This window comes from Pseudophryne corroboree, chromosome 3 (genome assembly GCF_028390025.1).
Source record: "Pseudophryne corroboree isolate aPseCor3 chromosome 3, aPseCor3.hap2, whole genome shotgun sequence".
Classification (NCBI taxonomy): domain Eukaryota; kingdom Metazoa; phylum Chordata; class Amphibia; order Anura; family Myobatrachidae; genus Pseudophryne; species Pseudophryne corroboree.
The window spans coordinates 672,942,360-672,967,724 of NC_086446.1; the positions used below are offsets into that span (position 1 = coordinate 672,942,360).

A 25,365-nucleotide genomic window follows, 5' to 3' on the forward strand; every position below is an offset into this window, starting at 1 on the left:
GTAGGAAATGCACGATGAAGGGGCGTCCGATGGTGAAGGGGGCGTAGCCCCTTGCGATGGTGGAGGGGGTCTGGAGGCGCTGCGGTTGGAGGAGGAGTGGGTTTGGCATTGTCGCAGGTGGGGTAAGGGGTCCGGAGGTGGCGCGGGTGGGGGAAGGGTTGGTGCGGGGGTGCCGCGGATGGGGGAGGAGGTCTGGAGACGCTGCGGTTGGTGGAGGGGCGGGTGCGGGGTTCCACGGGTGGGGTAGGAGGTTACGGAGGTGGGGCGGGTGGGGGAGGGGCGTGGGTGCGGCGGGTGGGGAAGAGGTCCGGAGATGCTGCGGTTGGAGGAGGGGCGGGGGTGCCGCGGGTGGGTGAGGAGGTATGGAGATGCTGTGGTTGGTGGAGGGGCGGGTGCGGGAGTGCCACGGGTGGGGTAGGTGGTTCCGGAAGTGGGGCGGGTGGGGGAGGGACGTGGGTGTGGCGGATGGGGGAGGAGGTCTGGAGATGCTGCGGGTGGTGGAGGGTCGGGTGCAGCGGGTGGGTGAGGAGGTATGGAGGCGCTGCGGTTGGTGGAGGGGCAGGTGCGGGGGTGCCACGGGTGGGGTAGGAGGTTCTGGAGGTGGGGCGGGAGGGACATGGGTGCGGCAGATGGGGGAGGAGGTCTGTATACGCTGCGGTTGGTGGAGGGGTGGGTGCGGGGGTGCCCCGGGTGGGGGAGGAGGTATGGAGACGCTGCGGTTGGTGGAGGGGCGGGTGCGGGGGTGCCACGGGTGGGGTAGGAGGTTCTGGAGGTGGGGCGGGGGGGGGGGCATGGGTGCGGCGGATGGGGGAGGAGGTCTGTAGACGCTGCGGTTGGTGGAGGGACCGGTGCGGGCGTGCTGCTGGTGGGGTAGGTGGTTCGGAGGTGGTGCGGGTGGGGCAGGGGTGGATGCGGGGGTGCCACGGATAGAGAAAATCTACATTGTACCAGAGAGTACTGCCCTACATACACACACATAGCTGCAAACACATGTACACGCCCCACATGTCACAATGTCCCCCTAGCTGCAGGATATAAGTAATGGCCATCTTCATCTAGTGGTAGGGCCCCCTGTGCAGCCATTGTGTCAGCAACAGGCAGGGAATGATGGGGGCAGCTCATTGTGCGGGGCCAAGGCCGAACCCGGGCGCTCCCTTCGTGCAGCTGCAGGTCCGGCTTCTCCAGGCCGGGAGGCGGAGGCAGGGATGGCGATGGGCCGCAGGCATAAGGGTGGGGGTTGCCTGCTCTCGCTGTGCGCTGTTCTCTCCTGAGCGGAGGCTGCTGCCTCCTGCTGCACAGCGCCCAGCGTACACACCGCAGCAGGCAAGCCAGGAGAGGAGAGGAGGAAGGCGGCGGGCGGCGCTTACCGGCTCCCAGCACCACACACCGCTGATCACCCGCGTGAGACGAACGGGTGAGGAGGACGGGGCGGTGCAGGGGGGTCGGTGCTCCCGGCACCACACGAGAGCGAGAGCCGGACAGTAATTGGAGGCGGGGTGATGGGGGTTTGTGTGGTGTCTGTAACCTATTAGGCCAGATCCGTGACTCCGCCCAGCATTGCGACTCCGCCCAGCATTAGCAAATGAGTCACAAAGTCTCAGATCTGGGCTAATATATAGGAGATATACTATATATATATATATATATATATATTTAGATTGAATGGTCATGCAATCAATGCTCAGTGTCCTTATATGAGTAAAGTCCGTGATTTCCAAATGATGTCACCTCTTAATTGGACAATGTTACCACCATTGTTCATCCATAGATCCATAGATCACCGTTGGACTTCGAAACGCGTTGGGCGTGGCCAACTGAGGACGTGTTTGCTGATTGTGAGCATTGAGTCCGTAAGCTGAGACGCTGATCCATTGGAGACTGTAGCCAGAACTGTGCAGGATGAGCCGCAGGCTGTGATCCGGAGACGGCAGCGATTCCTCTTCACACTGGTGCTTTTAAACTATGATGTATGTGAGCATATGTTATGTGTAGTAAAACGTTCTGGCATTTATATCTCACTGAGTGCGCCCTCATTTCTTTTTAGTGCAATATATATATATATATATAGTAAATCCAAAAGTCCCAGCACTCCTTATGACACATCCGGGATTGCACCCCTAAATATGCAGAAGATGGAGAGAGAGACGGCACTCCAGAGACTTCACTCACGGTAAATGTAACCACAAGTGTTTATTCTAACATATTGACGTTTCGTGGCCAGTGGTCAAGACATGAGAAAGGGGCAACTGGCCCCGAAACATTAATACTGTATGTTAGAATAAACACTTGTGGTAACATTTACCGTACGTGATGTCTCTGGAGTGCCGTCTCTCTCCATCTTCTATATATATATATATATATATATATATATATATATATATACAGTGGGGATCAAAAGTTTGGGCACCCCAGGCAAAAATTCATTTTAATGTGCAAAAAGAAGCCAAGGAAAGATGGAATAATCTCCAAAAGGCATCAAATTACAGATTAGACATTCTTATAACATGTCAAAAAAAGTTTGATTTTATTTCCATCATATACACTACCAATAGAACAGAAAACAAAAAATGGCAACTGCAAAAGTTTGGGCACCCTTCAGAGTTAATACCTTGTACTGCCCCCTTTGGACAGCTGAGACCTGGCAGTGTCATGGATTGTTCTCAATCATCATCTGGAAAGACCAGGTGATGTCAATCTCAAAGGTTTTAAAAGCCCAGACTCATCTGACCTTGCTCCAACAATCAGCACCATGGGTTCCTCTAAGCAGTTGTGTAGAACACTGAAACTGAGAATAGTTGACGCTCACAAAGCAGGAGAAGGCTATAAGAAGATAGCAAAGCGTTATCAGATGCCCATATCCTCTGTTCAGAATGTAATCAAGAAATGGCAGTCATCAGGAACAGTGGAAGTTAAAGCAAGATCTGGAAGACCAAGAAAAATATCAGACAGAACAGCTCGCAGGATTGTGAGAAAAGCAAGTCAAAATCCACGTTTGACTGTACGATCCCTCCAGGAAGATCTGGCAGACACTGGAGTTGTAGTACACTATTCCACTATAAAGAGATACTTGTACAAATATGGTCTTCATGGAAGAGTCATCAGAAGAAAACCTCTTCTACGTCCTCACCACAAAAATCAGCGTTTGAAGTTTGCAAATGAACATATAGACAAGCCTGGATGCATTTTGGAATAAAGTTCTGTGGACCGATGAGGTTAAAATAGAACTTTTTGGCCGGAATGAGCAAAGGTACGTTTGGAGAAGGAAGGGCACAGAATTTAATGAAAAGAACCTCTGTCCAACTGCTAAGCATGGGGGTGGATCAATCATGCTTTGGGGTTGTATTGCAGCCAGTGGCACAGGGAACATTTCACGAGTAGAAGGAAAAATGGATTTAATAAGATTCCAGCAAATTTTGGACGCTAACTTGATGCCATCTGTAAAAAAAGCTGAAGTTAAAGAGAGGCTGGCTTCTACAAATGGATAATGATCCTAAACACACCTCAAAATTCACGGTGGATTACATCAAGAGGCGTAAACTGAAGGTTTTGCCATGGCCTTCACAATCTCCTGACCTCAACATAATTGAAAATCTGTGGATAGACCTTAAAAGAGCAGTGCGTCACAGACAGCCCAGGAATCTCAAAGAACTGGAAGACTTTTGTAAGGAAGAATGGGTGAAGATACCTCAAACAAGAATTGAAAGACTCTTGGCTGGCTACAAAAAGCGTTTACAAGCTGTGATACTTGCCAAAGGGGGCAGTACAAGGTATTAACTCTGCAGGGTGCCCAAACTTTTGCAGATGCCATTTTTTGTTTTCTGCTCTTTTGAAAGTGTAAATGATGGAAATAAAATCAAACTTTTTTTGACATGTTATAAGAATGTGTAATCTGTAATTTGATGCCTTTTGGAGATTTTTTCATCTTTCCTTGGCTTCTTTTTGCACATTAAAATGAATTTTTGCCTGGGGTGCCCAAACTTTCGATCCCCACTGTATATATATATATATATATATATATATATATATATATATATATAGACGGCACTCGGAGTAAATAGTACTGTAACACAGGATTCACTACTGTGTAGAATAACGTGAATAAGGGACACTACTATAATATGAATCAAGGGCTCTATGTGCAGTGTAATGTGAATAAGATTGTGCTGCTGTGTGGCGTAATTAGAATTGCTACTGTTGTGTGGCCATGCCCCTTCCTTGTGAGACCACACCCCTTCGCAGCATATGCTATCCCTTTATTAAATATGGGAGGGAGGGCGCAAATTTATAGTTTGCAGGGGGCGGCGAACACCCTAGCACCGGCCTTGACAGGGGGCATTACGTGTGTAAGCGTCACTGCTGCAGGGGCGTTACGTGTGTAAGCGTCACTGCTGCACGGGGCGCTACATGTGTAAGCGTCACTGCTGCAGGGGGCGCTACATGTGTAAGCGTCACTGTGTCTTGTATAAGCGTCACTGGTACAGGGGGCGTTACGTGTGTAAGCGTCACTGCGTCTTGTATAAGCGTCACTGGTACAGGGGCCGTTACGTGTAAAAGCATCACTACTGCAGGGGGCTTTACGTGTGTAAGTGCCACTACTACAGGGGGTGTTACGTGTGTAAGCGGCACTACTACAGGGAGCATTATGTGTAAAAGCATTATGTGCACTGTCCCTTTGTAAAGTATGGGAGGGCGCAAATTTATAGTTTGCAGGGGGCGGCGAACACCCTAGCACCGGCCCTGACAGGGGGCATTACGTGTGTAAGCGTCACTGCTGCAGGGGGCGCTACATGTGTAAGCGTCACTGTTGTAGGGGGCATTACGCGTGTAAGCGTCACTGTGTCTTGTATAAGCGTCACTGGTACAGGGGGCGTTACGTGTGTAAGCGTCACTGCGTCTTGTATAAGCGTCACTGGTACAGGGGCCGTTACGTGTAAAAGCATCACTACTGCAGGGGGCTTTACGTGTGTAAGTGCCACTACTACAGGGGGTGTTACGTGTGTAAGCGGCACTACTACAGGGAGCATTATGTGTAAAAGCATTATGTGCACTGTCCCTTTGTAAAGTATGGGAGGGCGCAAATTTATAGTTTGCAGGGGGGCACCAAAAACCCTAGCACCGGTCCTGCTAGTGGGAAGAAGATTTTAATTAATCTGGTCGACTTCGCGGTAATGGACCTGTAGTGTCTGCCTGATGGAAGCGGTTCAAACAGTTTGTGACCTAGGTGCTGGATATCTGCCACGATTTTCTCCGCTCGCTTCCTGACCCTTGACTGGTATAATTCCTGGACGGGAGGGAGGTCAACCCCAGCAATCTTTTCAGCTGTCCTCACCACCCTTTGCAGCCTCCGTCTGTCACTCTCATTGGCAGCTTCATACCACACTGTGATCAAGGAACATAGGACAGATTCTACAATCGCTATGTAGAAGATGAGCAGCATCTTCTGCGGGATGTTGAATTTCCTGAGTTGCCTCAGAAAGAACATCCACTGCTGGGCCTTCTTTATGACAGTGCTTATGTTGGGTCCCCATTTGAGGTCTCAGGAAACTTTTGACCCTAGGAATTTGAAGGAGTCGACCCACGAAACCACGCAGTCAGCTATTACGAGCGGTTGCATGGCATTGGGTTTCCTTCTGAAGTCCACCACCATCTCAACTGTTTTGAGGGGATTTAGGTCAAGGTTGTTCCTGCCGCACCACTGCATTAGCCGTTCCACTTCGCATCTGTATGCAGATTCGTCTTCGTCCTTGATGAAGCCGATAACGGTGGTGTCGTCTGCGAATTTTATAATTTTTACTGATTGCTCGGCCGAGGTGCAGTCGTTGGTATATTGGGGGTCATTCCGAATTGATCGCTAGCTGCAGTTGTTTGCAGCGCAGCGTTCAGGCTAAAAATCTGCATTTCTGCGCATGCATATGCACCGCAATGTGCACGCGCAACGTACGGGTACAAAGTCCTTTGTGGTTTTGCACAGGTTCTAGCAAAGCTTTCAGTCGCACGGCACAACGCAGGAATTTTGACAAGAAGTTTCTGGGTGTCAACTGACCATTTTCTGGGAGTGTTTGGAAAAATGCAGGTGTGCCAGGGAAAACGCAGGCGTGGCTGGGCGAACGCTGGGCGGGTGTGTGACGTCAAAAGCCAACCCTCCAACGTTAGAATCAACGCACACGAAGAGTAAGTCCAGGGCCGGTCTTGTTTTGCACAAAATGTTTTTGCAGGCGCTCTGCTGCACAGGCGTTCGCACTTCTGCAAAGCGAAAATACACTCCCCGGTGGGCGGCGACAATGCGTTTGCACTGCTGCTAAAAACTGCAAGCGAGCGAACAACTCGGAATGACCCCCATAGAGAGAAGAGCAGGGGGGAGAGGACACATCCTTGAGGGGCCCCCGTGCTGATTGTGCGCCCATTAGACGTGAATGACCCAGATTTCACTACCTGTTTCCTTGCTGTCAGGAAGTTGACGATCCAGAACCATGTTGATTCTGGGACCCCTAACGAGAGGAGTTTGGCTTGCAGGATACTGGGGACGATTGTGTTGAATACTGAACTGAAATCGACAAATAGGACCCTCGCCCGGTCGGTCTAGGTGCTGTAGGATGTAGTGAAGCCCCAAGTTAACTGCGTCCTCGACACTCCTGTTCTCTCGGTATGCGAACTGCAAGGTGTCTAGGTGGGCGTTAGTTGTTTTTCTCAGGTGGTGCACCAGCCGTTCAAACACTTTCATTGCGACAGATGTTAGTGCGATCGGCCTGTAGTCGTTTAGGTCTTTTGCAGCTGCACTCTTTGGAACCGGGACGATTGTTGAACATTTAAAGCAAGAGTGAACCTTGCACATCTCCAGTGAGGTGTTGAAGATCTTGGAGAAGATGGAAGTGAGCTGAACAGCACAGTTCTTAGGGCAGATGGTGATACTCCGTCCGGGCCTGTGGCTTTCCTAGGTTTGTCACTTCTGAACATTTCTTCTACCTTTTTCTGATCCACCCGCATGCCTGGGAGTGGAGACCAGGATAGGGGAGTGGGTGGTCAGCTTCACCTGGGACAGGGGTAGGACTGGGACAGGGGGTCACCTTCTAAAATCTGCAGTAAAAGTTGTTCAGCTCGTCCGCCAGTTCCTGGTACATGACAGTGGGTTTTCGGGTTTTTGTGGTTTAGTCAGCTTTTTGGAGAATCATTTTTTAGCCAGCTAATTTTACGTGTCAGGGAGTTCCTGGCCTGTTTCTACAGGGCCCTGTTCCCGCTGCTGTATGCCTCCTCCTTGGCCCGACAAAGCTTCCTGAGCTGGGAGTTGAACCAAGACTTGTTTTTATTGAAGGTGCAGACTGTTTTTGTTGGCACACACGTGTCCTCGCAGAAGCTGATGTAGGATGTCACTACATCAGCCAGGTGGTCCAGGTCGGTAGCAGAAGTTTCAAAAACCCTCCAATCTGTGCAGTCAAAACCGGCCTGAAGCTTCAGCTTTGCTTCGCTTGTCCAGCGTTTGACGGACCTGACCACGGGCTTTTCCGTCCTCAGCTTCTGGATGTATCTCGGGAACAGATGGACTGTGCAGTGGTCAGTAAGGCCTAGGGCTGCGCGGGGGATGGACCGGTAAGCTTTCTTGATGAAGGTATAGCAGCGGTCCAAGGTTCGCCCCTCCCTGGTATGGCACTTGACTTGCTGCTTGTACTTAGGTAGCTCCTGGCTCAGGTTGGCGTTGTTGAAGTCTCCCAATACTATAAGCAGTGAGTCCGGATAATTGAGTTCTGTATCTGTTATCCTGGTGGCCAGCTGTTGCAGGGCATCGTTTGTGATTGCTTGGGCGGGGATATAGACTCCCACCAGTACTGTTGAGGCAAATTCCCGAGGTGAGTAGAACGGGTTGCAGCTGCTTTGACAAACTGGCTGTTAATAAATAGCTCCCAACACCGGGAGATGGTAAGGAGGGACTCCCTGGCACAGCGCAGCCGCACCTGGCTGAAAAGGGGCGTGCCTGTAGAAAAGGATGCATGACTTCATGAGCCACGCTCCCATTTTCCATCAATGTGGGGGCATGGCCAGCGCTATGTGAGCTGCTTGCATGCCCCCAATCCCTCTGCCTCCCATGAATAGATGCTGTGCGCATGCTAGGCAGAGCAGTGACTGACAGGAGCCTCCCAACTGCCCCCTCCCACCGCGGGACACTGAGGCCCATGGATGGGGCAGTTGGGAGGTATGCCGAAAGGGCCTGAGGTCAAGGGCGTAGCTACCATAGGTGCGGGCAGTGCAGCTGCTATGGGGCCCAGAGCTGAGAGGGGCACACCTTCCCTGTCACACTTACATGTGTTAAATACATTTTTCGCCATTGGGTGGTACATAGGGGTCCTTTCAAACTTTTACCTTGGGGCCTACAATATATCTAGGTATGCCCCTGGACCTGCTTATTGTAGTGTGGTATAAAATTAACTAAGGGCATTTTAATGTTCTATAATATGAACCGGGGCACTATAATGAGGCACAATATGAGCGTGAGCACTATATATCATAGTGTGAATTGGGGGTACTGTGCGGCATATTGTGACATATGATGAACTTAAGCACTACTACTTAAATGTTCTCTCCCTCTTGTGCAGCAGCAGAACTAGGCATCCAGAATGTGATCAGGACAGTGGCCCTCATTCCGAGTTGTTCGCTCGCAAGCTGTTTTTAGCAGATTTACTCACGCTAAGCAGCCGCCTACTGGGAGTGAATCTTAGCATCTTAAAATTGCGAACGACGTATTCGCAATATTGCGATTACACCTCTCTTAGCAGTTTCTGAGTAGCTCCAGACTTACTCGGCATCTGCGATCAGTTCAGTGCTTGTCGTTCCTGGTTTGACGTCACAAACACACCCAGCGTTCGCCCAGACACTCCTCCGTTTCTCCAGCCACTCCCGTGTTTTTCCCAGAAAAATTCGAAGATTGCTCAAGTTGTCTTTGTTCCACTACAAGAAAATAGTTGTCTCTCCATTAGGTGGAGCTATAAACAGTACCCAGGCATTGTTAAACTATTAGTTTAAATCTAATATACACCATTGGTTTGAATTTAATATACAAAATCTCAGTGACGGGCGGTAAGATCACTGGCTGAGGAGGCACTGACTGATAAACATCCCCCTCATTAATGAAAAAAAAGAAAAAAAGTGTAGAGTCCCCCTTATATCACTAAAACCAGCACCAGGCTGAACCAGCCAGGGAAGAAAATGCCATAGCAGGGGAGACACTGAGTGTGGGGTCCCCCTGCCATCACATCTAACACCCCCCAAACCAGTCAGCCCAGGGCTGGAATTACTCAGAAAGTGGGGACCCCAAAAAAGAAAAATCCCTCCCGATCCCGCCCGAGCAACAACCCAGTGCTATGCCCCGCACCCCATGGTATGATAATATTGTTCTTTACAGGGAGCCTACAGGTTCCAGCAAGCCTGCCCTAGCATGCCGACACTTGGAAAACCACAAGTGCCAGCATGCCTGGACATTAAAGGCCCGCTGGCTCCTGTAGCCCTCCTGTAAAAAAAAAAAAATTAAATATAAAACAAAACACATCTTTAAAAAAATGTTGTATTATACAGGGTCTTCACCTGGGGCCTTTAAGCTATTTTTCATTGCTGCCGCCTCCCCAGGGCTTCTGGCGTCTTCCTCTGGCATTTTCCCCTGGGGGGGGGGGGGGGGGGCAGCGGCCTTTAAGCTCTTTTTCATGTCCGCCACCTCTCCAGGGCTTCCGGCGTCTTCACCAGGGGGGCGGCGACCTTTAAGCTCTTTTTCATGGCCACCGCCTCCCTAGGGCTTCCAGTGTCTTCATGCGGCGTCTTCACCTGGGGGCGGCGGCCTTTAAGCTCTTTTTTATGGCCACTGCCCATCCAGGACTTTTATTGGATCTTCTCTCTTCAGGAGCTCTTCATTGCTCCTCCTCCGCCGCCGGACTGACAAGCGCTCCCTCGCGCTGACTTATATAACTCCCCCAGAGGGGGTGGGGCGATGACGCGGCAAGCCGTGATTGGCTCATGGTGGACATCTTGAATTTAAAAAATGACGCCACCACTATCGGTGCCTCCCAAACCCAAATTAATTGCAAAAATGATTAAAATAATATAAAGGTGATACTTATGACACAGAAGATGTGTCATAAGTATCTTCTTTGTATTATTTTAATCATTAATGACAGGGGATGCACTGCCTCCCCTGACTGCATGTCCCTGCACAATCCATACCTCCCACCATGACCTATTCCAGGAGAAACAAAATGCCCTGTAACTGGACTTCCGTCTTCATTTATGATTGCAATCAGCTGTGTTGAAGTACCTTTCTTATTAATTAAATAGTTCAATACAAGTGACGCCAATCATATATTAAGAGTGAAGTCCAGGAACAGAGCATTTTGTCCCTCCTGGTCACGTAGGGAGGTTTGCACAATGGTGGTCATTCCGAGTTGTTCGCCCGTTGCCGTTTTTCGCAACGGAGCGATTAGGTGGAAAATGCGCATGCGCATGGTACGCAGCGCGCATGCGTTCACTAATTTAACACAAAACTTTGGAGATTTGCACAAGCTCGAACAACGTTTTTTCATCGCTCGAGTGTTCGTAGTGTGATTGAAAGGAAGTAGGTGTTTCTGGGCGGAAACTGGCCGTTTTCAGGGAGTGTGCTAAAAAACGAATGCGTGCCAGGAAAAAACGCAGGAGTGGCTGGCCGAACGTAGGGCGTGTTTGTGACGTCAAACCAGGAACTAAATGGACTGAGGTGATCGCAATCTAGGAGTAGGTCTGGAGCTACTCAGAAACTGTAAGAAATTATTTAGTAGCAGTTCTGCTAATAAATAAGTTCGCTGTTCTGCTAAGCTAAGATACACTCCCAGAGGGCGGCGGCCTAGCGTTTGCAATGCTGCTAAAAGCAGCTAGCAAGCAAACAACTCGGAATGACCACCAATGTTATATACACCAACCTTCCCCCGGGCTCCCCTGTTTTAAGTGCCCCAGCCCCCCCCTACCCCCAAGTCTTAATCCGGCCCTGCCCCCAGACCTCCAGAAGAGGAGATTGATCTTCCGTATCCTGTCCACTTGTCAGTGAAGTGGGCAGGATTGAGGGATAATCAATGGTGCAGAGACAGAGGGAGCGGGTACTAATTACCTAATTAGGTTTGCTGGAGGGGGCCCGGGTATGATGCACCCCCTGAGTATGCTTAATTTTATCTGGGAAGCGGCTCCTCCTCTGTGCTACAGTATCTTCCTAGTGACAACTTTGCCCTCCAGTGCACATGACTTTTCATACTTTACGATCCATGTGGACTACCTTGACCGAATGCGAGGGGACATGGTGCACTAATTGGGGTTCCCGATCACTGTATGGAGAAAACGACACCAAAAAAAGTACCATGTCGACCTACTTACTGTCGACCAGTAGTGGTCAACCTAGACTCTGTCGACCTAAATCTAATCTACTTAACATACCACACCCGAAAGTAATACAGGTCTGTGTCAAATAATTCTACACAACTCTACAGGGGGCGTAACTGACCACGCCCGCTGTATGAAGCCACGCCCCTATTTTCCGCCCGGGCCGCCAAAAGGGCTAGAACCGGCCCTGTGTGTATGCCACAGGCGTATGGATATTTTGCACCCAGCAAAAGGTGTAAGTGCCAATAAAATTAATCAGTAAGCGACTACGTATTGGCTCACTGGGCAGCTTTCTGGGCGCCTGGGCATTCCCGGTAATGGGTGTGTAGGGGCCCCAGTACATTGCTTTGCCCAGGGCCTACTATGCTCTTAAGATGGCCCTAGAAAGAGTCTTCTTTAACTTTTTTGGTATATTAGTAATGGTGGCTATGCTGGGAGACAGAAAACAATGTATTTTTAGTAGCATTAGCATTGTTAAAAAAAAAAATCAGCATTATGAATGTGGTTGTGTGCTAACCTGTGAAATGTACAAATGTAAAGGTTACTTAAAGTAAGAGTTACAAATATTTTATCTCGTGCATTTTCAAAATGGTAATAAGGGTTTTATTAGCATCCGTTGGGAGTTAACATAAGGTATTAACGGACAGACCTTGGGCAGAGCACGTCTCTCAGTGTCAGCCTGTACCCTTTGCTACTGAGTTTCTTGACCCATCAATAGTACTGAATATAAATATAATTACATGCTGTGATGTCAAACTTTCTGTACATGTAACATCACTTGATCTGTATTAAGGGCCTAATTCAGACCTGATTGCTAGGGTGCATGTTTTGCATCCCTGCGATCAGGTAGTCCCCGCCTACAGGGGGAGGGGGAAATCGCTGTGCAGGGGTGCGATCGCATGTGCAGGAGAGCTGCACAAACAGAAATTTGTGCAGTCTCTGCATAGACCAGGACATACTCTTCCAGTGCGATGATTGAGGCCAGAGCTGACGTCAGAATCCCTCTCTCCAAACGCCTGGTCCCTCCTGCGTTTTGCCGGACACGCCTACAAAACGGTCAGTTGCCACCCGACATCCCGTCGCTGCCCGCCGATCCCCGTCGCTGCAGACCAACGCAGTTCAGACCTGATCGCAGGCTGTATGAAAGAGCAGCCTAGCGATCAGGTCTGAATTAGGCTCTAAATTACTTTTTTTAAAAGTCTAGTTGATATTAACCAAACTCATATTCATTTATTCAGTCTTTGCTGGTCACAGACGGGGGACCAGGTTGCTCATCTGAAGCCTGAGAATTGGAATCCTTAGTTTATGCATTGCTACTTGACATTCTCAAGTAGTAAGACTGATTCTCTAGCTCTCACTTCTCCATCGTTGCACAGTTGCAGTCATCCCAGCTTACTCATTAGCAGTGGGATACTGGATACCATCATCCCATTCTCGGCTACATCTGTGGATGCCCCTCACCCTGTTCTCCATAGCCTCCATTTGATATCTGTGAAGTCCATTTCTGACCTGACACTTGTTAGTTCTTGGTCTGTATATTCCTGAAAGTTACATATTTCATCCTGTTTTCCCATGCAGGCAGTGGCCCCGAGAGGATGGGGGGGGGGGGGGTTACTCTTTACCCAGGCCTGTTGGAGGGGTCCAAAGGGGTCCCGGTTCCTGCTACCCCCTTCCCCTTCCCCACTGCAGAGAGCTGGACAGGGAGAGAGAGAATTGACTGCCAGTGCAGCAAACTCTCTCCCCAGCCCAGAACACGCTGCTCAGTGCTGTGTGCTGAGCTGGGGAGAGCGGCAGCGGCAGCTTGTCCTTTCTCTCCCTGCATGAGAGGGGAGCAAGCGGTTGCATCCCGCACCCCACCACCTGAAACACTGGCACCCCCTGGTCGTGACACTGGAGCCCGCTTGTGCGGCGCGGGCCCCCTTCCTTGTACCAGTGCCTTTCTGCCTCAAACAATCCATAGCCCCCCCCCCCCCCTGATTGTAGTAGTCAGGTCCCCAGTCAGTACGTGACCCCACCAACTGTAGCAGACAGTCACACAGTTAGTGTGTGACACCACCACCAACCCCCACCCACTGACTAAAGAAGCAGGCAGGCCCCCAATCAGTGTGTGACCCACCCCCACCCACTGATTGTATCAGGCAGGTCCCCAGTAAATGTGTGCCCCCCCCACCCAGTAATTGTAGCAGGCAGGCCCCCAGTCAGTGTGTGACACCTCTCCACACTGATTATAGCAGGCAGGCCCCAAGTCAATGTATGAGCCCCGCCACTGACTGTAGTAGGCAGGCCCCCAGTCAGTGTGTGACCCCCCCCACCAACCCCCACCCATTGATTGTAGTGACAGGTCCGCAGTGATTGTGTGCCCCCATTGATTGTAGCAAGCAGGCCCCCAGTAAGTGTGCCCCCCCCTTCTTTCCCCACAAGATATAACAAACAATTGGCAATAATTTAGGAACAGGATGCTCCGCATAAGCTCCCTGTACATGTGTGAGTAGGGAGGCCAATCCCGGGATCGGGATCGGCGGGATCCCGGGATTTAGGTCCAAAAACGTCCGGGATTAGAAGCTCCAATCCCGGGGATTGAGGGATCAGCGTTGAGCGTCCTCAGGACGCTCAGACGCTGCCTGGCTCCCTCCTCTCGGCTCCCCCTGCGCAGCGTGTCCTGGGCCTGTGAGGTCACGCTGCGCTGTCAGCAGCCGCAGAGCAGGAGGTACGGCGGTATTCACCCGCTGCCTCCTCCCGCCTCCCCCACACTAACCCGCCGGCTCCTCCTGCACTTACCCGCCGCCTCCTCCCGGCTTCCCTGCACTCAACCACCGGCTCCCCTGCACTACCCCGCCGCCTCCTCCTACCCAGATACCCAGCTGTGCAGGTTTGTACTTTTTTTAATGTCTGCAGGGCAGGTGGGGAGGGACGTGGGGGATGGCCGGAAACAGTTGAAAGCCAATCCCGGGTATCCCGGGAATCCCGGGATTGACCATTTTTCAATCCCGATACCCGGGATTGAAAAAATGGCCCGGGATTGGCCTCCCTATGTGTGAGCCGCATACTTGCCTACCTGACCCTCTCCATGAGGGAGAAAATGCTCTGTTCCTGGACTTTCCTGGTAATGTATGATTGCCATCACCTGTGCTGAGCTAGTTAATTGATAAGAAAGGTGTTTCACCACAGGTGATGGCAATCATACATTACCAGGAAAGTCCAGGAACAGAGCATTTTCTCCCTCATGAAGAGGGTCAGGTAGGCAAGTATGGTGTGAGGCAGTGCTAATAGTAAGAGACTGGGATTGCTGCATTACACCCTTTCCCAGTGTGCATGCTCAGAAAGGCTGGCTAGCTCCGGAGGTGGCCATCTTTGTAAATGGTGTAATGCTTCATCTGATTTGTAGTTTATCTTTTACTTCTCAGATAAACTATAAAATCCATGCCATACCTCTTCCTCAACTAGGCTGACCATATTATCCCTTTAACCTGGGACACTCATGAATTACACAGGTTCTGTGGCTGCTTAAAACCAGGTGAAATGAAGGCTTGTAGTCAGCCAGCCACAGAACCTGTGTAATTCATAAGTGTCCCAGGTTACAGGGGTAATATGGTCAGCCTAAGCCTCAGCAGACAGCTGACTCAGCACGACCAGGTCCAGGCTGGTGCCCACAGCTAGGGTTGCTATATTTAAAAACGATATAATATAGTAGAATGCAGCATGGGTGTAAAACGTCAAAACAAATAAATATATATGTATGTATCCTGTGTATATATTATGATGTAAATAATGTAGTTAAGATATACAGTATGTAATTGTGTAATTGTATGTCCATTGATGTAAATGTAGGGGTAAATACAATTAATGTTGATTTTAAGGTTTCACAGTGCATCTAAGGGGTTAATGTCCTCTCCTAGCTATCAATCACCCAGAGCGGGGTTTGCCAGTGGGCGGGGCATCACCTCAGTGTGGGTCAGGAATCTACCAGAGAGTGGATGAGGAGACCTGTCAGTGTAGCTGCCACTACTATATTTTTACTATTTACTATGTAAATCCGCTACTGGTTCTTAATCCCTCTATAATGTTCAGGATTTTGTATAACTAGGGTGTTTTCATTTTATTCATCAGGGGAAATTCAATTGCTGCCGGAGGATGCGAGTTACCATTGCCGTGGCCCTTAAACGCCGGCGACAGCACCCCATCTCACTCCTTTCACCAGCCAGCCAAAGCCAGATACGCACAAAAGGGGGCAGCAAACACTTTTGTGCTAGATCTGGCTGTCGTATAGCATGGCTATTGTCACGCTCATTCAGCCGGTTAAAGGGATTCGTCAACAATTGATTTCCTATGTCGGTTTCTAAGAATTCTCGGGTGGATCTTAGCCATGGTTAAAGTATTTATGTTTTGAAAGAAATTTGAAGCATCTAATCCTGGAATTTGTTTTTGTTTGTTTTATAAAGTTATATAGTTTTATATAATTTCTCTTTGATTCACTTGAAACCTCTGTTGCTGAGAGTGTTTCCTAATTTTAGTCCTTAGGGACCCCCAACAGTGCATGTTTTCTCGATCTCCTTGTTAGTGCACAAATGTATTCATTGCTCGCTGACACAGTTTAAAAGATCCACAGGAGAACTACTTATGAGGGCGATTCAATAAGTAAAGTATTGAGGCTGCACATCTTGAATGTCTGTCCTGCCATTATCAAAGGCAGTGCATCAAACCTAAACCTGTTTCTTCCGTGACATGATGTTATCACTGTACACCTCTACAAGCTGGCTATGAATTTCAGCTGCTGTTGTGCCCTTTAGACGCAGAAACACCATACCCTCCAACATTTTACACATAAAAATTGGTATGAATTGGGGAATGGGGTGTGGTCGCTGGTAAAGGGGGCGTGGCCATGCACCCTTTCCTATACTTTCAGACCATAAAAAAAAGGTACTGTACCTGCCAAAAAGGTACAGTTGGAGGGTATGAAACACTTTCCCCCAAGCTGTGTCCACAGTACAAATCTCTTAAGGCATTATACATTGTCACACAAGAAGCCCACTCACCTATACTTCAGGGGACGTTATATGTACATCAATATCCAGTTAACATGCAGGTCTTGTAAGTGATATTGGTGCATGTATGTATGTACAGTGTTAGGCAAGCCTGTGCTGGACATAACTACAGACAGAGTAAAATGACTAATTTAGTCCGTTATATTTAATTTAAGAAAACAGATCAATCAATTAATAAAATATACCTGCCAAAAATCATATAATATATTAAATATTTACAGATATAAAAATGAACTTGTGAAAATGAGCATATATAACACTGACTTCCTAATACCTATCACACCATGGGGGTAATTCTGAGTTGATCGCAGCCTCAAGTTTGTTAGCAATTGGGCAAAACTATGTGCACTGCAGGGGAGGCAGATATAACATGTGCAGAGAGAGTTAGATTTGGGTGTGGTGTGTTCAATCTGCAATCTAATTTGCAGTGTAAAAATAAAGCAGCCAGTATTTACCCTGCACAGAAACAAAATAAAACACCCAAATCTAACTCTTTCTGCACATGTTATATCTGCCTCCCCTGCAGTGCACATGGTTTTGCCCAACTGCTAAAAAAATTCCTGCTGCGATCAACTTGGAATTACCCCCCATGTGCTGTCTGTGCTACTCTGGCCAAGTCCGTTATCATGCTTTGTATTATTATACACTGTTATGTAATAATCCCATGCTGTAAAGATTTAATTACTATACGCTATAATAAATTAAAATAATACATAGGAAATTTGTGTTTTATTGCTCCTGTAATGTAATCGCAGGAAAAACTGGGAAATGTCAGCTGTTCAATTAGTGGAACTATATTGCAACATACTCAAAATATATAATACAAAATATTACAGGAAAGGAGAACCTATGTAACATGGTTTGGCTGCTGCAGACGTTTTAGTTATCCTGTAAACTCAACGTTCTAGTGTTACAGTTCTGAGGACAAAAGCCAACGGCACAGCTTTGTATTATTAAGCAGCCTGATTTTTGTCATTAGTTCTAATACCCATTATTTCACGCCATTTAAATGATGTCGGTTCCATCTGATATTGCCAATTCTCCTTATGGTCAGTCAATGAGACAAAATCCTTTTAACGTGTTCGCATATGTCTGGGTTTTTTGTTTTCAGACTTTTTTTTTCTCCTCCGCACAATGGCTCAAAGGCTTGCTGTCATTTATGGGGTTTAAAATGTCAAAACATTGCCTGCAGGGACGCAGGGGAGATTAAACTGCAAACAGTGAACGTTATATACGATGTTTCCAATACGCTGACAGCCCACCAAAAGTGATGCTGCAGTTTAGCAATCATTTAAAAAAAAAAATTACAGGAAAAACAAAAGAAGATATAAAAAATTCAGGTAATCCTAGCTCACAATTTTATTCAACAATGGATAAAATGAAATTATAAACTGGATTTGATTATGCATTGAATGAAGAAGATGTTCTTTTTTGTTTCGTAGAATAGATAAAAAAAAGTGTCCTTTTATGTGGGGATTCTATTTCCTTGCCACAATTATTATGTGCAACCACTATAACGGAAGTCTCATAAAAAGGAAGCATGCTGGGTAAACCAAATTTGCAAAGAGACGCTGGTGTGCAACACTTGCTGGTCTACTCAGCTAGCCATATAAAGAGCTACATGTCATACACAGGGCAAGTGCATTTTAAGGGCATTGCAACAAGAGAGAGGCTGAGCTCCATGACAAAAGTTTATCTTGTCTGCTTCACCACTAGATTATGCTCTTGTAGATCACAGCCAGCTCTGTTGTAAAACAAACCTTTTGGCGATGCTTATTTTTTTCCTGCAGTTGTGCCAGATATATATTAATGTTAAGAAGAAAAAAAAAGGAAAATATGTTTGTCAGTTTTTATAACAATCAGATTATACTAACAAATTCCAGAAGGCATTTTTAAAGCTGGTTGTGGTCCTTCAAGAGTTAATACTGTATGTTAGAAAAGTTACTAAAAAGTGGATCAGAAGGGAAAGATATATAAAAATGTTGCAGCAAATTGCACAGTGTTAACTGACTGGTCCTGGGTACTGTAAGGTTGGTATTGGCTACTGTTTGCCCATGCGTAATAAAGTCACAGTAATTTATATGTTTATGCTGCAAATATACCTATGATTACTTGCGATTCTGTGCATTTGCAAATGTTACACCGGAATCATATATGTCTATCGATCACACTGGGCAACACTATACCTATAGGGGGTCATTCTGACCTGATTGCACGCTGCGCTTCTTTGCAGCCGTGCGATCGGATTGGAACTGCGCATGCGTGGTGGCCGCATTGTGCAGGTGCATCGTTGCCTGCCCGTCGCCGGGCAGTGATGCCGCTAACGAAGAAAACGGTTGCAGCGCCGACCGCAAGAAGATTGACAGGAGGAAGGCAGAACCGGGCGTCAACTCACCGTTTTCTGGGCGTGGAGATCCAAACGCAGGTGTGTCGAAGCGTTTGGAGGGTGGATGTCTGATGTCAATTCCGGGACCTGCAACGCTGGATTGATTGCACAGGGTAAGTAACTCTTACCTTGGTCTTGTTCTACACAAAACTTTTTTTGCATAGCCGGGCTGCACAAGCGATTGCAGCCTTGCTATGCAAAAATACACTCCCCCATAGGTGGCGTCTAGTTGATCGCACGGGCCGCAAAAAGTTGCAGTGTGCGATCAACTCGGAATGACCCCCATAGTCATGAATTTTTCAGGCTTCTCAAGGTAATTTGAGGGTGCTGATTCTGAATATGACAATGGTTTTCCCAGATTGGCTCTACTTTTTGAGATAATTGGGTTTGGGTACCCAATGAAAAACAGTAAAACGCATATTAAGTTTTGGATATGCAGAACTGAGTAGCTTAGCATGTAGGAAATTACTACAAATCACTTCAAAAGAAACTGAAGACACTCAAAATTAATATTTATTTCATGAAACAACATATAAACATGGTAAACTTTTGACATTTAGGGGCAGATGTATTAAGCCTGTAGAAGGGATAAAGAAGTGATAAAGCAGTGATAAGTGCAAGGAGATAACGCACCAGCCAATCAGCTCCTAACTGTTAATTTACATATTGGAGCTGATTGGCTGGTGCGTTATTACCTTACACTTATCACCACTTTAGCACTTCTTTATCCCTTCTCCAGGCTTAATACATCTCCCCCTTATTGCTTTAAAAACCACTGCTTGTATGATTTTCTTTTATAGGAGTGATTATCACAGTGACGTATAAGACCCCAACAGTAGTCAGCCATCATATGCCTGTCCCATCTACCTTGATACCTCTCCTCCATTACTTTCATATCCTGGTGAAATCTCTCACCTTGGCCCTCATTCCGAGTTGTTCGCTCGCTAGCCGCTTTTCGCAGCAGTGCACACGCTAAGCCGCCGCCCTCTGGGAGTGAATCTTAGCTTAGCAGAATTGCGAACGAAAGATTCGCAAAATTGCGAATAGAAATTTCTTAGCAGTTTCTGAGTAGCTCGACACTTACTCTGCCACTGCGATCAGTTCAGTCAGTTTCGTTCCTGGTTTGACGTCACAAACACACCCAGCGTTCGCTCAGGCACTCCCCCGTTTCTCCAGCCACTCCCGCGTTTTTCCCAGAAACGGCAGCGTTTTTTCACACACTCCCATAAAACGGGCAGTTTCCGCCCAGAAACACCCACTTCCTGTCAATCACATTACGATCACCAGAACGAAGAAAAAACCTCGTAATGCCGTGAGTAAAATACCAAACTTCTTAGCAAATTTACTTGGCGCAGCCGCAGTGCGCACATTGCGCATGCGCAGCTAGCGGAAAATCGCACCGGTGCGAAGGAAAATAACGAGCGAACAACTCGGAATGAGGGCCCTTGTTCCTCACTGTAGTCTCTTAAATTAACTGGGAATCTAACCAAGTGACTGTGAAGAAAGTGCACCTTTAGGCTCATATTTGCTATCTTCTGCAAATTTTTTAGCATGTTTTCAACCAATACTTGATAATTCTCTGCTTTGTGATTTCCCAAAAAAATCTTAATGACAGAAACATAACTGGTCCAGCTAGAAGATTCAATAGGATTAATAGATTTTATAAAATTAAAATCATTCACAAGATTTCGACTTTGTGGACCATTAAAGACACCAGCTTTTATTTTTTCAATGCTTAATACTGGAAATGACCTGCAAATATACTTGAAGCAATCACTGTCTCTATTCAGGGCCTTAACAAATTGTTTCATTAATCCCAACTTTATATGGAGAGGTGGAAGAATGATCTTTTCTCGATCAATCAATTCTCTTTAATGATGTTTGTGAACGAAGAAACAAGTAACTAAAAGTATCAGATGCAGTAAGTACACAATGAAGATCAAACTACAACTAATAACACAAGCAGGTCTAAAGCGCTTATGGGAAAAATGTAATTTCAGGGTATATGCAATATCTAAAAAAATAGAGCCTATCTGGGAAAAATAATGGCATATTTGGAATCAGCACCCTCAAATTACCCTAAATTCATTAAAATATCCTTAACTATAGAATTTTTGTTTTTGTAGAGCGGTGTTATACATACAGTATGTGTCACTATGGCAATGATGAGATATTAAATGCAAACAGAAGGCATTGCCATGTGCCTGTCATGTATTAAACACCTAGTATGTGTCTGTCCAGAGCCGGCGGAACCCGCTCAGCAAAGGGATGCAGTGCAGGGATGCGCATGCCTGGAAAGGTGCTCTCACTGCTCTGCATCCCTTTGCTGTGCGCTGTTGCTGCCAGTTGTGCGTATCACTGTAAATGCAGCGGCAGCCAGCCGCCTGGATCGTGACTCCTTCAAGTCCCCACTCCACCCACACCGCTGATGTAATCTCCTCCTGTCCTGTGCCAGCGCAGTGGCGCTAGCAGAGTGAGATGTGGGGGCGGGACTGACCAACAAAGGACAGCGGCTCCGGGAACAGAGAGCTGCAGTTACTGCTGACTGCAGTACTGCCAGGAGCCACTAGATGCCCCCATATCCCTGGAGTCATCTCATCATCTACCAGGACTGAGGACCAATAGAGACACTGCCCTGGAGTCGGGACCAGTACAGAGGAACTAAGTGAGTATTTTGAATGTGTGATTATCTATCTATCTATCTATCTATCTATCTATCTATCTATCTATCTATCTATCTATCTATCTATCTATCTATCTATCTATCTATCTATCATCTATTTGTCTGTCTGTTTTTTTTTTTTTCACTCTGTCTCTCTTTGTTGAAGGGGTCTCTGCCTTCTATTATGTGTACAATGGGGACTCTTGCCTGCTGTAATGTGTAAAATGGGGACACCTGCCTGCGTAATGTGTAAAATGGGGACTCTTGCCTGCTGTAATGTGTAAAATGGGGACTCTTGCTTGCCGTAATGTGTAAAATGGGGACACCTGCCTGCCGTAATGTGTAAAATGGGGACTCTTGCCTGCCATAACGTGTAAAATGGGGACTCTTGCCTGCCGTAATGTGTAAAATGGGGACACCTGCCTGCCGTAATGTGTAAAATGGGGACTCTTGCCTGCCGTAATGTGTAAAATGGGGACACTTGTCTGCCGTAATGTGTAAAATGGGGACACTTGCCTGCCGTAATGTGTAAAATGGGGACTCTTGCCTGCCGTAATGTGTAAAATGGGGACACTTGTCTGCCGTACTGTGTAAAATGGGGACACTTGCCTGCCGTAATGTGTAAAATGGGGACAATTGCCTGCCGTAATGTGTAAAATGGGGACACCTGCCTGCCGTAATGTGCAAAATGGGGACTCTTGCCTGCCGTAATGTGTAAAATGGGGACACCTGCCTGCCGTAATGTGTAAAATGGGGACTCTTGCCTGCCATAATGTGTAAAATGGGGACGCCTGCCTGCCGTAATGTGTAAAATGGGGACTCTTGCCTGCCGTAATGTGTAAAATGGGGACTCTTACCTGCCATAATGTGGGGAATTAATATATCAAGGGCATTGCGGTGTGTGGCATAACATGGTGCAGGGGGCATTACTGTGTGGGGTTTAATATGGTAGATTGTTTTTTTTCCTATGGCGGCTGTGATCTGTTGGTGCAAGGTCAAAAACTGGGGTGTAAGGTAGTCTTTTTGGACAAGGCCACGCCCATTTTAATGGGGCTACGCCCATTTTAATGAGGTCATATCTAGGGTGGGGCGCATTTTTTTTATGTCAATATGAGGGGGAGGGGGGGGTGCACATTTTTAAATCTTGCACTCGGAGCCAAATTGGCTTGAAACAGCCCTAAAGGTGAGATGTGTTTATTACTGTTTGTATATGCCTGAGGACGATGTAAAGTAAAGAACATCGAAACGTTGCATTCAATCCTGCCTCATTGAGTATTTTTTCATCCGGGTGCCGCTGGAATTGCTGTACTATTGTTGGACTTCTGGCCGGGGAGGACCTGCACCGGGAACCGGAGCCCATACTATGTTAAAAGGTGTGCTGCCTCAAGATTGTTTGTATATATATATATATATATATATATATATATACACACACAGTGCTTGAAGTGGGGCATTATACAATGGTATGGCATACCGCCACTTTGAGCACTGGCGGGACACCTATAGTGGGAAGATTCTCTGTGGGGACACTTTTCATCTGTGGTCCCATCCCCCTAAGCGCGTTACCCATCACAGCTTTCTTACATTACAGAAAGCCTGCTGGCACAACTGTTAGAGTGAGAAGAGGCTCCAAGCCCCCACCCAGCAGAAAGGGAACTCAACCACACACACCAACAGCCTCTGAAGATGCTGAAAGCGGGCATTTCAGGACTTACACACGCAAACGCACAGATGTACACCAGGGAAGCAATACCGGCAGACAAAGAAGCAGACATGGAGGCTGCAGCATCCAAGCCACAGTCAGGACCGCTATGATTTAAACATACTTACCTACTTTAGATGACTCCTCTCCTGAAGAAGCAGATAGAAGAGACGTTTTTGCAATTTTTAAGGGGCGGGCAGGGTGCCTGAGTCATTAGGATGCACCACCAACAAGGGGAATACGCAGTAATTTGCGGATCCATGGCGAGGGGGGCAGATCCAAAATGATGCGAATAACATGATTTAGCCCCGCTCCCTCCATACTGCGCTGTACTTCCCTGTTAAACTTCCCATCCTGCCCGCATCAGGAACTACCCAAAGAAACGTCCGTGAGAGTAGGCAAGTATGGATTTAAACATTGTGTAATAAGTGCTTGTGTGATACCACCCTAAACTGAAGCACTGTTGCATCAAGGTAAATATATAATATATATAATAGTTCTGTTGGCTGTCTCAAAAGTTCTATTGTAATGAGCATGAAAGTGTAAAAGTCTAATGTGAGTATCCACTCGTCTTGAGTCACACAGATCTCTATGACTGCACAGCTCCCCAGCCCATAGTCTACAAGAGCAACAATCATCACTATTATCAGTAATTACACATACCCTAATCTACATGTGTCAGGAATCGGCGTTCAGAAGCATCTCACTTACCAGCGCGCTGGTGTGAAGGCCTCTGGGGGTCATGGCCCCAGTCGCAGCTGCGTGATTGCACTGACCGCGAGCGTCATGTTCAATGTCGCTAAGTACCCCTGAACCGCATCCAGTGTGTGCCCTGCTGTGTGCCGGCGTCTGTCCAGCATGGGCGCCGCCATGACACCTGCACTCAGCTGATTTCAATTTCATTGAGTTGGTATAAACCACGGAAAGAGGGCGCCCAGGCTACACCATTTTTCTTGTATCGGAGTTCCATCTGTTCCATCTGATTTCATTATTGCCGTGACCATTTATTTTAAGTTGCAAGTTCATTGCTTATTTGTTACCAGTGACTTTTGAAGCATTAATTTAATCGGATTAAGTAATCACTCATTTTCTCTGACGTCCTAAGTGGATGCTGGGGACTCCGTCAGGACCATGGGGATTAGCGGCTCCGCAGGAGACAGGGCACAAAAGCAAAAGCTTTAGGATCAGGTGGTGTGCACTGGCTCCTCCCCCTATGACCCTCCTCCAAGCCTCAGTTAGATTTTTGTGCCCGGCCGAGAAGGGTGCAATCTAGGTGGCTCTCCTAAAGAGCTGCTTAGAGTAAAAGTTTGTTAGGTTTTTTATTTTCAGTGAGTCCTGCTGGCAACAGGCTCACTGCTACGAGGGACTTAGGGGAGAGAAGTGAACTCACCTGCGTGCAGGATGGATTGGCTTCTTAGGCTACTGGACACCATTAGCTCCAGAGGGAGTCGGAACACAGGTCTCACCCTGGGGTTCGTCCCGGAGCCGCGCCGCCGACCCCCCTTGCAGATGCTGAAAAGTGAAGGTCCAGAAACGGCGGCAGAAGACTCTTCAGTCTTCATAAGGTAGCGCACAGCACTGCAGCTGTGCGCCATTGTTGTCAGCACACTTCATAGCAGCGGTCACTGAGGGTGCAGGGCGCTGGGGGGGGGCGCCCTGGGCAGCAATGATAGTACCTTATTCTGGCTAAAAATACATCACATATTGCCCCTGGGGGCTATATGGATGTATTTAACCCCTGCCAGGTCTCAGAAAAACGGGAGAAGAAGCCCGCCGAAAAGGGGGCGGGGCCTATTCTCCTCAGCACACAGCGCCATTTTCCCTCACAGAAATGCTGGTGGGAAGGCTCCCAGGCTCTCCCCTGCACTGCACTACAGAAACAGGGTTAAAACAGAGAGGGGGGGCACTTATTTGGCGATATGTATATATATATTAAAATGCTATAAGGGAAAAACACTTATATAAATGTTGTCCCTGTATAATTATAGCGTTTTTGGTGTGTGCTGGCAAACTCTCCCTCTGTCTCCCCAAAGGGCTAGTGGGGTCCTGTCCTCTATCAGAGCATTCCCTGTGTGTGTGCTGTGTGTCGGTACGTGTGTGTCGACATGTATGAGGACGATGTGGTGAGGAGGCGGAGCAATTGCCTGAAATGGTGATGTCACTCTCTAGGGAGTCGACACCGGAATGGATGGCT

General features: G+C 47.7%; 1 long non-coding RNA gene across 1 annotated transcript in view; it reads left to right on the top strand.

The window, feature by feature from the left end:
- LOC135056559 (uncharacterized) overlaps positions 1–16,747 on the top strand; it is a 58,860-nt gene extending 42,113 nt beyond the window's left edge. Inside the window, exons 2-3 of the long non-coding RNA XR_010244016.1 lie at positions 1,769–1,967; positions 15,487–16,747. This is a non-coding gene — a long non-coding RNA (uncharacterized LOC135056559). The remainder of the gene's footprint in view (positions 1–1,768; positions 1,968–15,486) is intronic.
- The last annotated feature ends 8,618 nt before the right edge of the window (positions 16,748–25,365 follow it).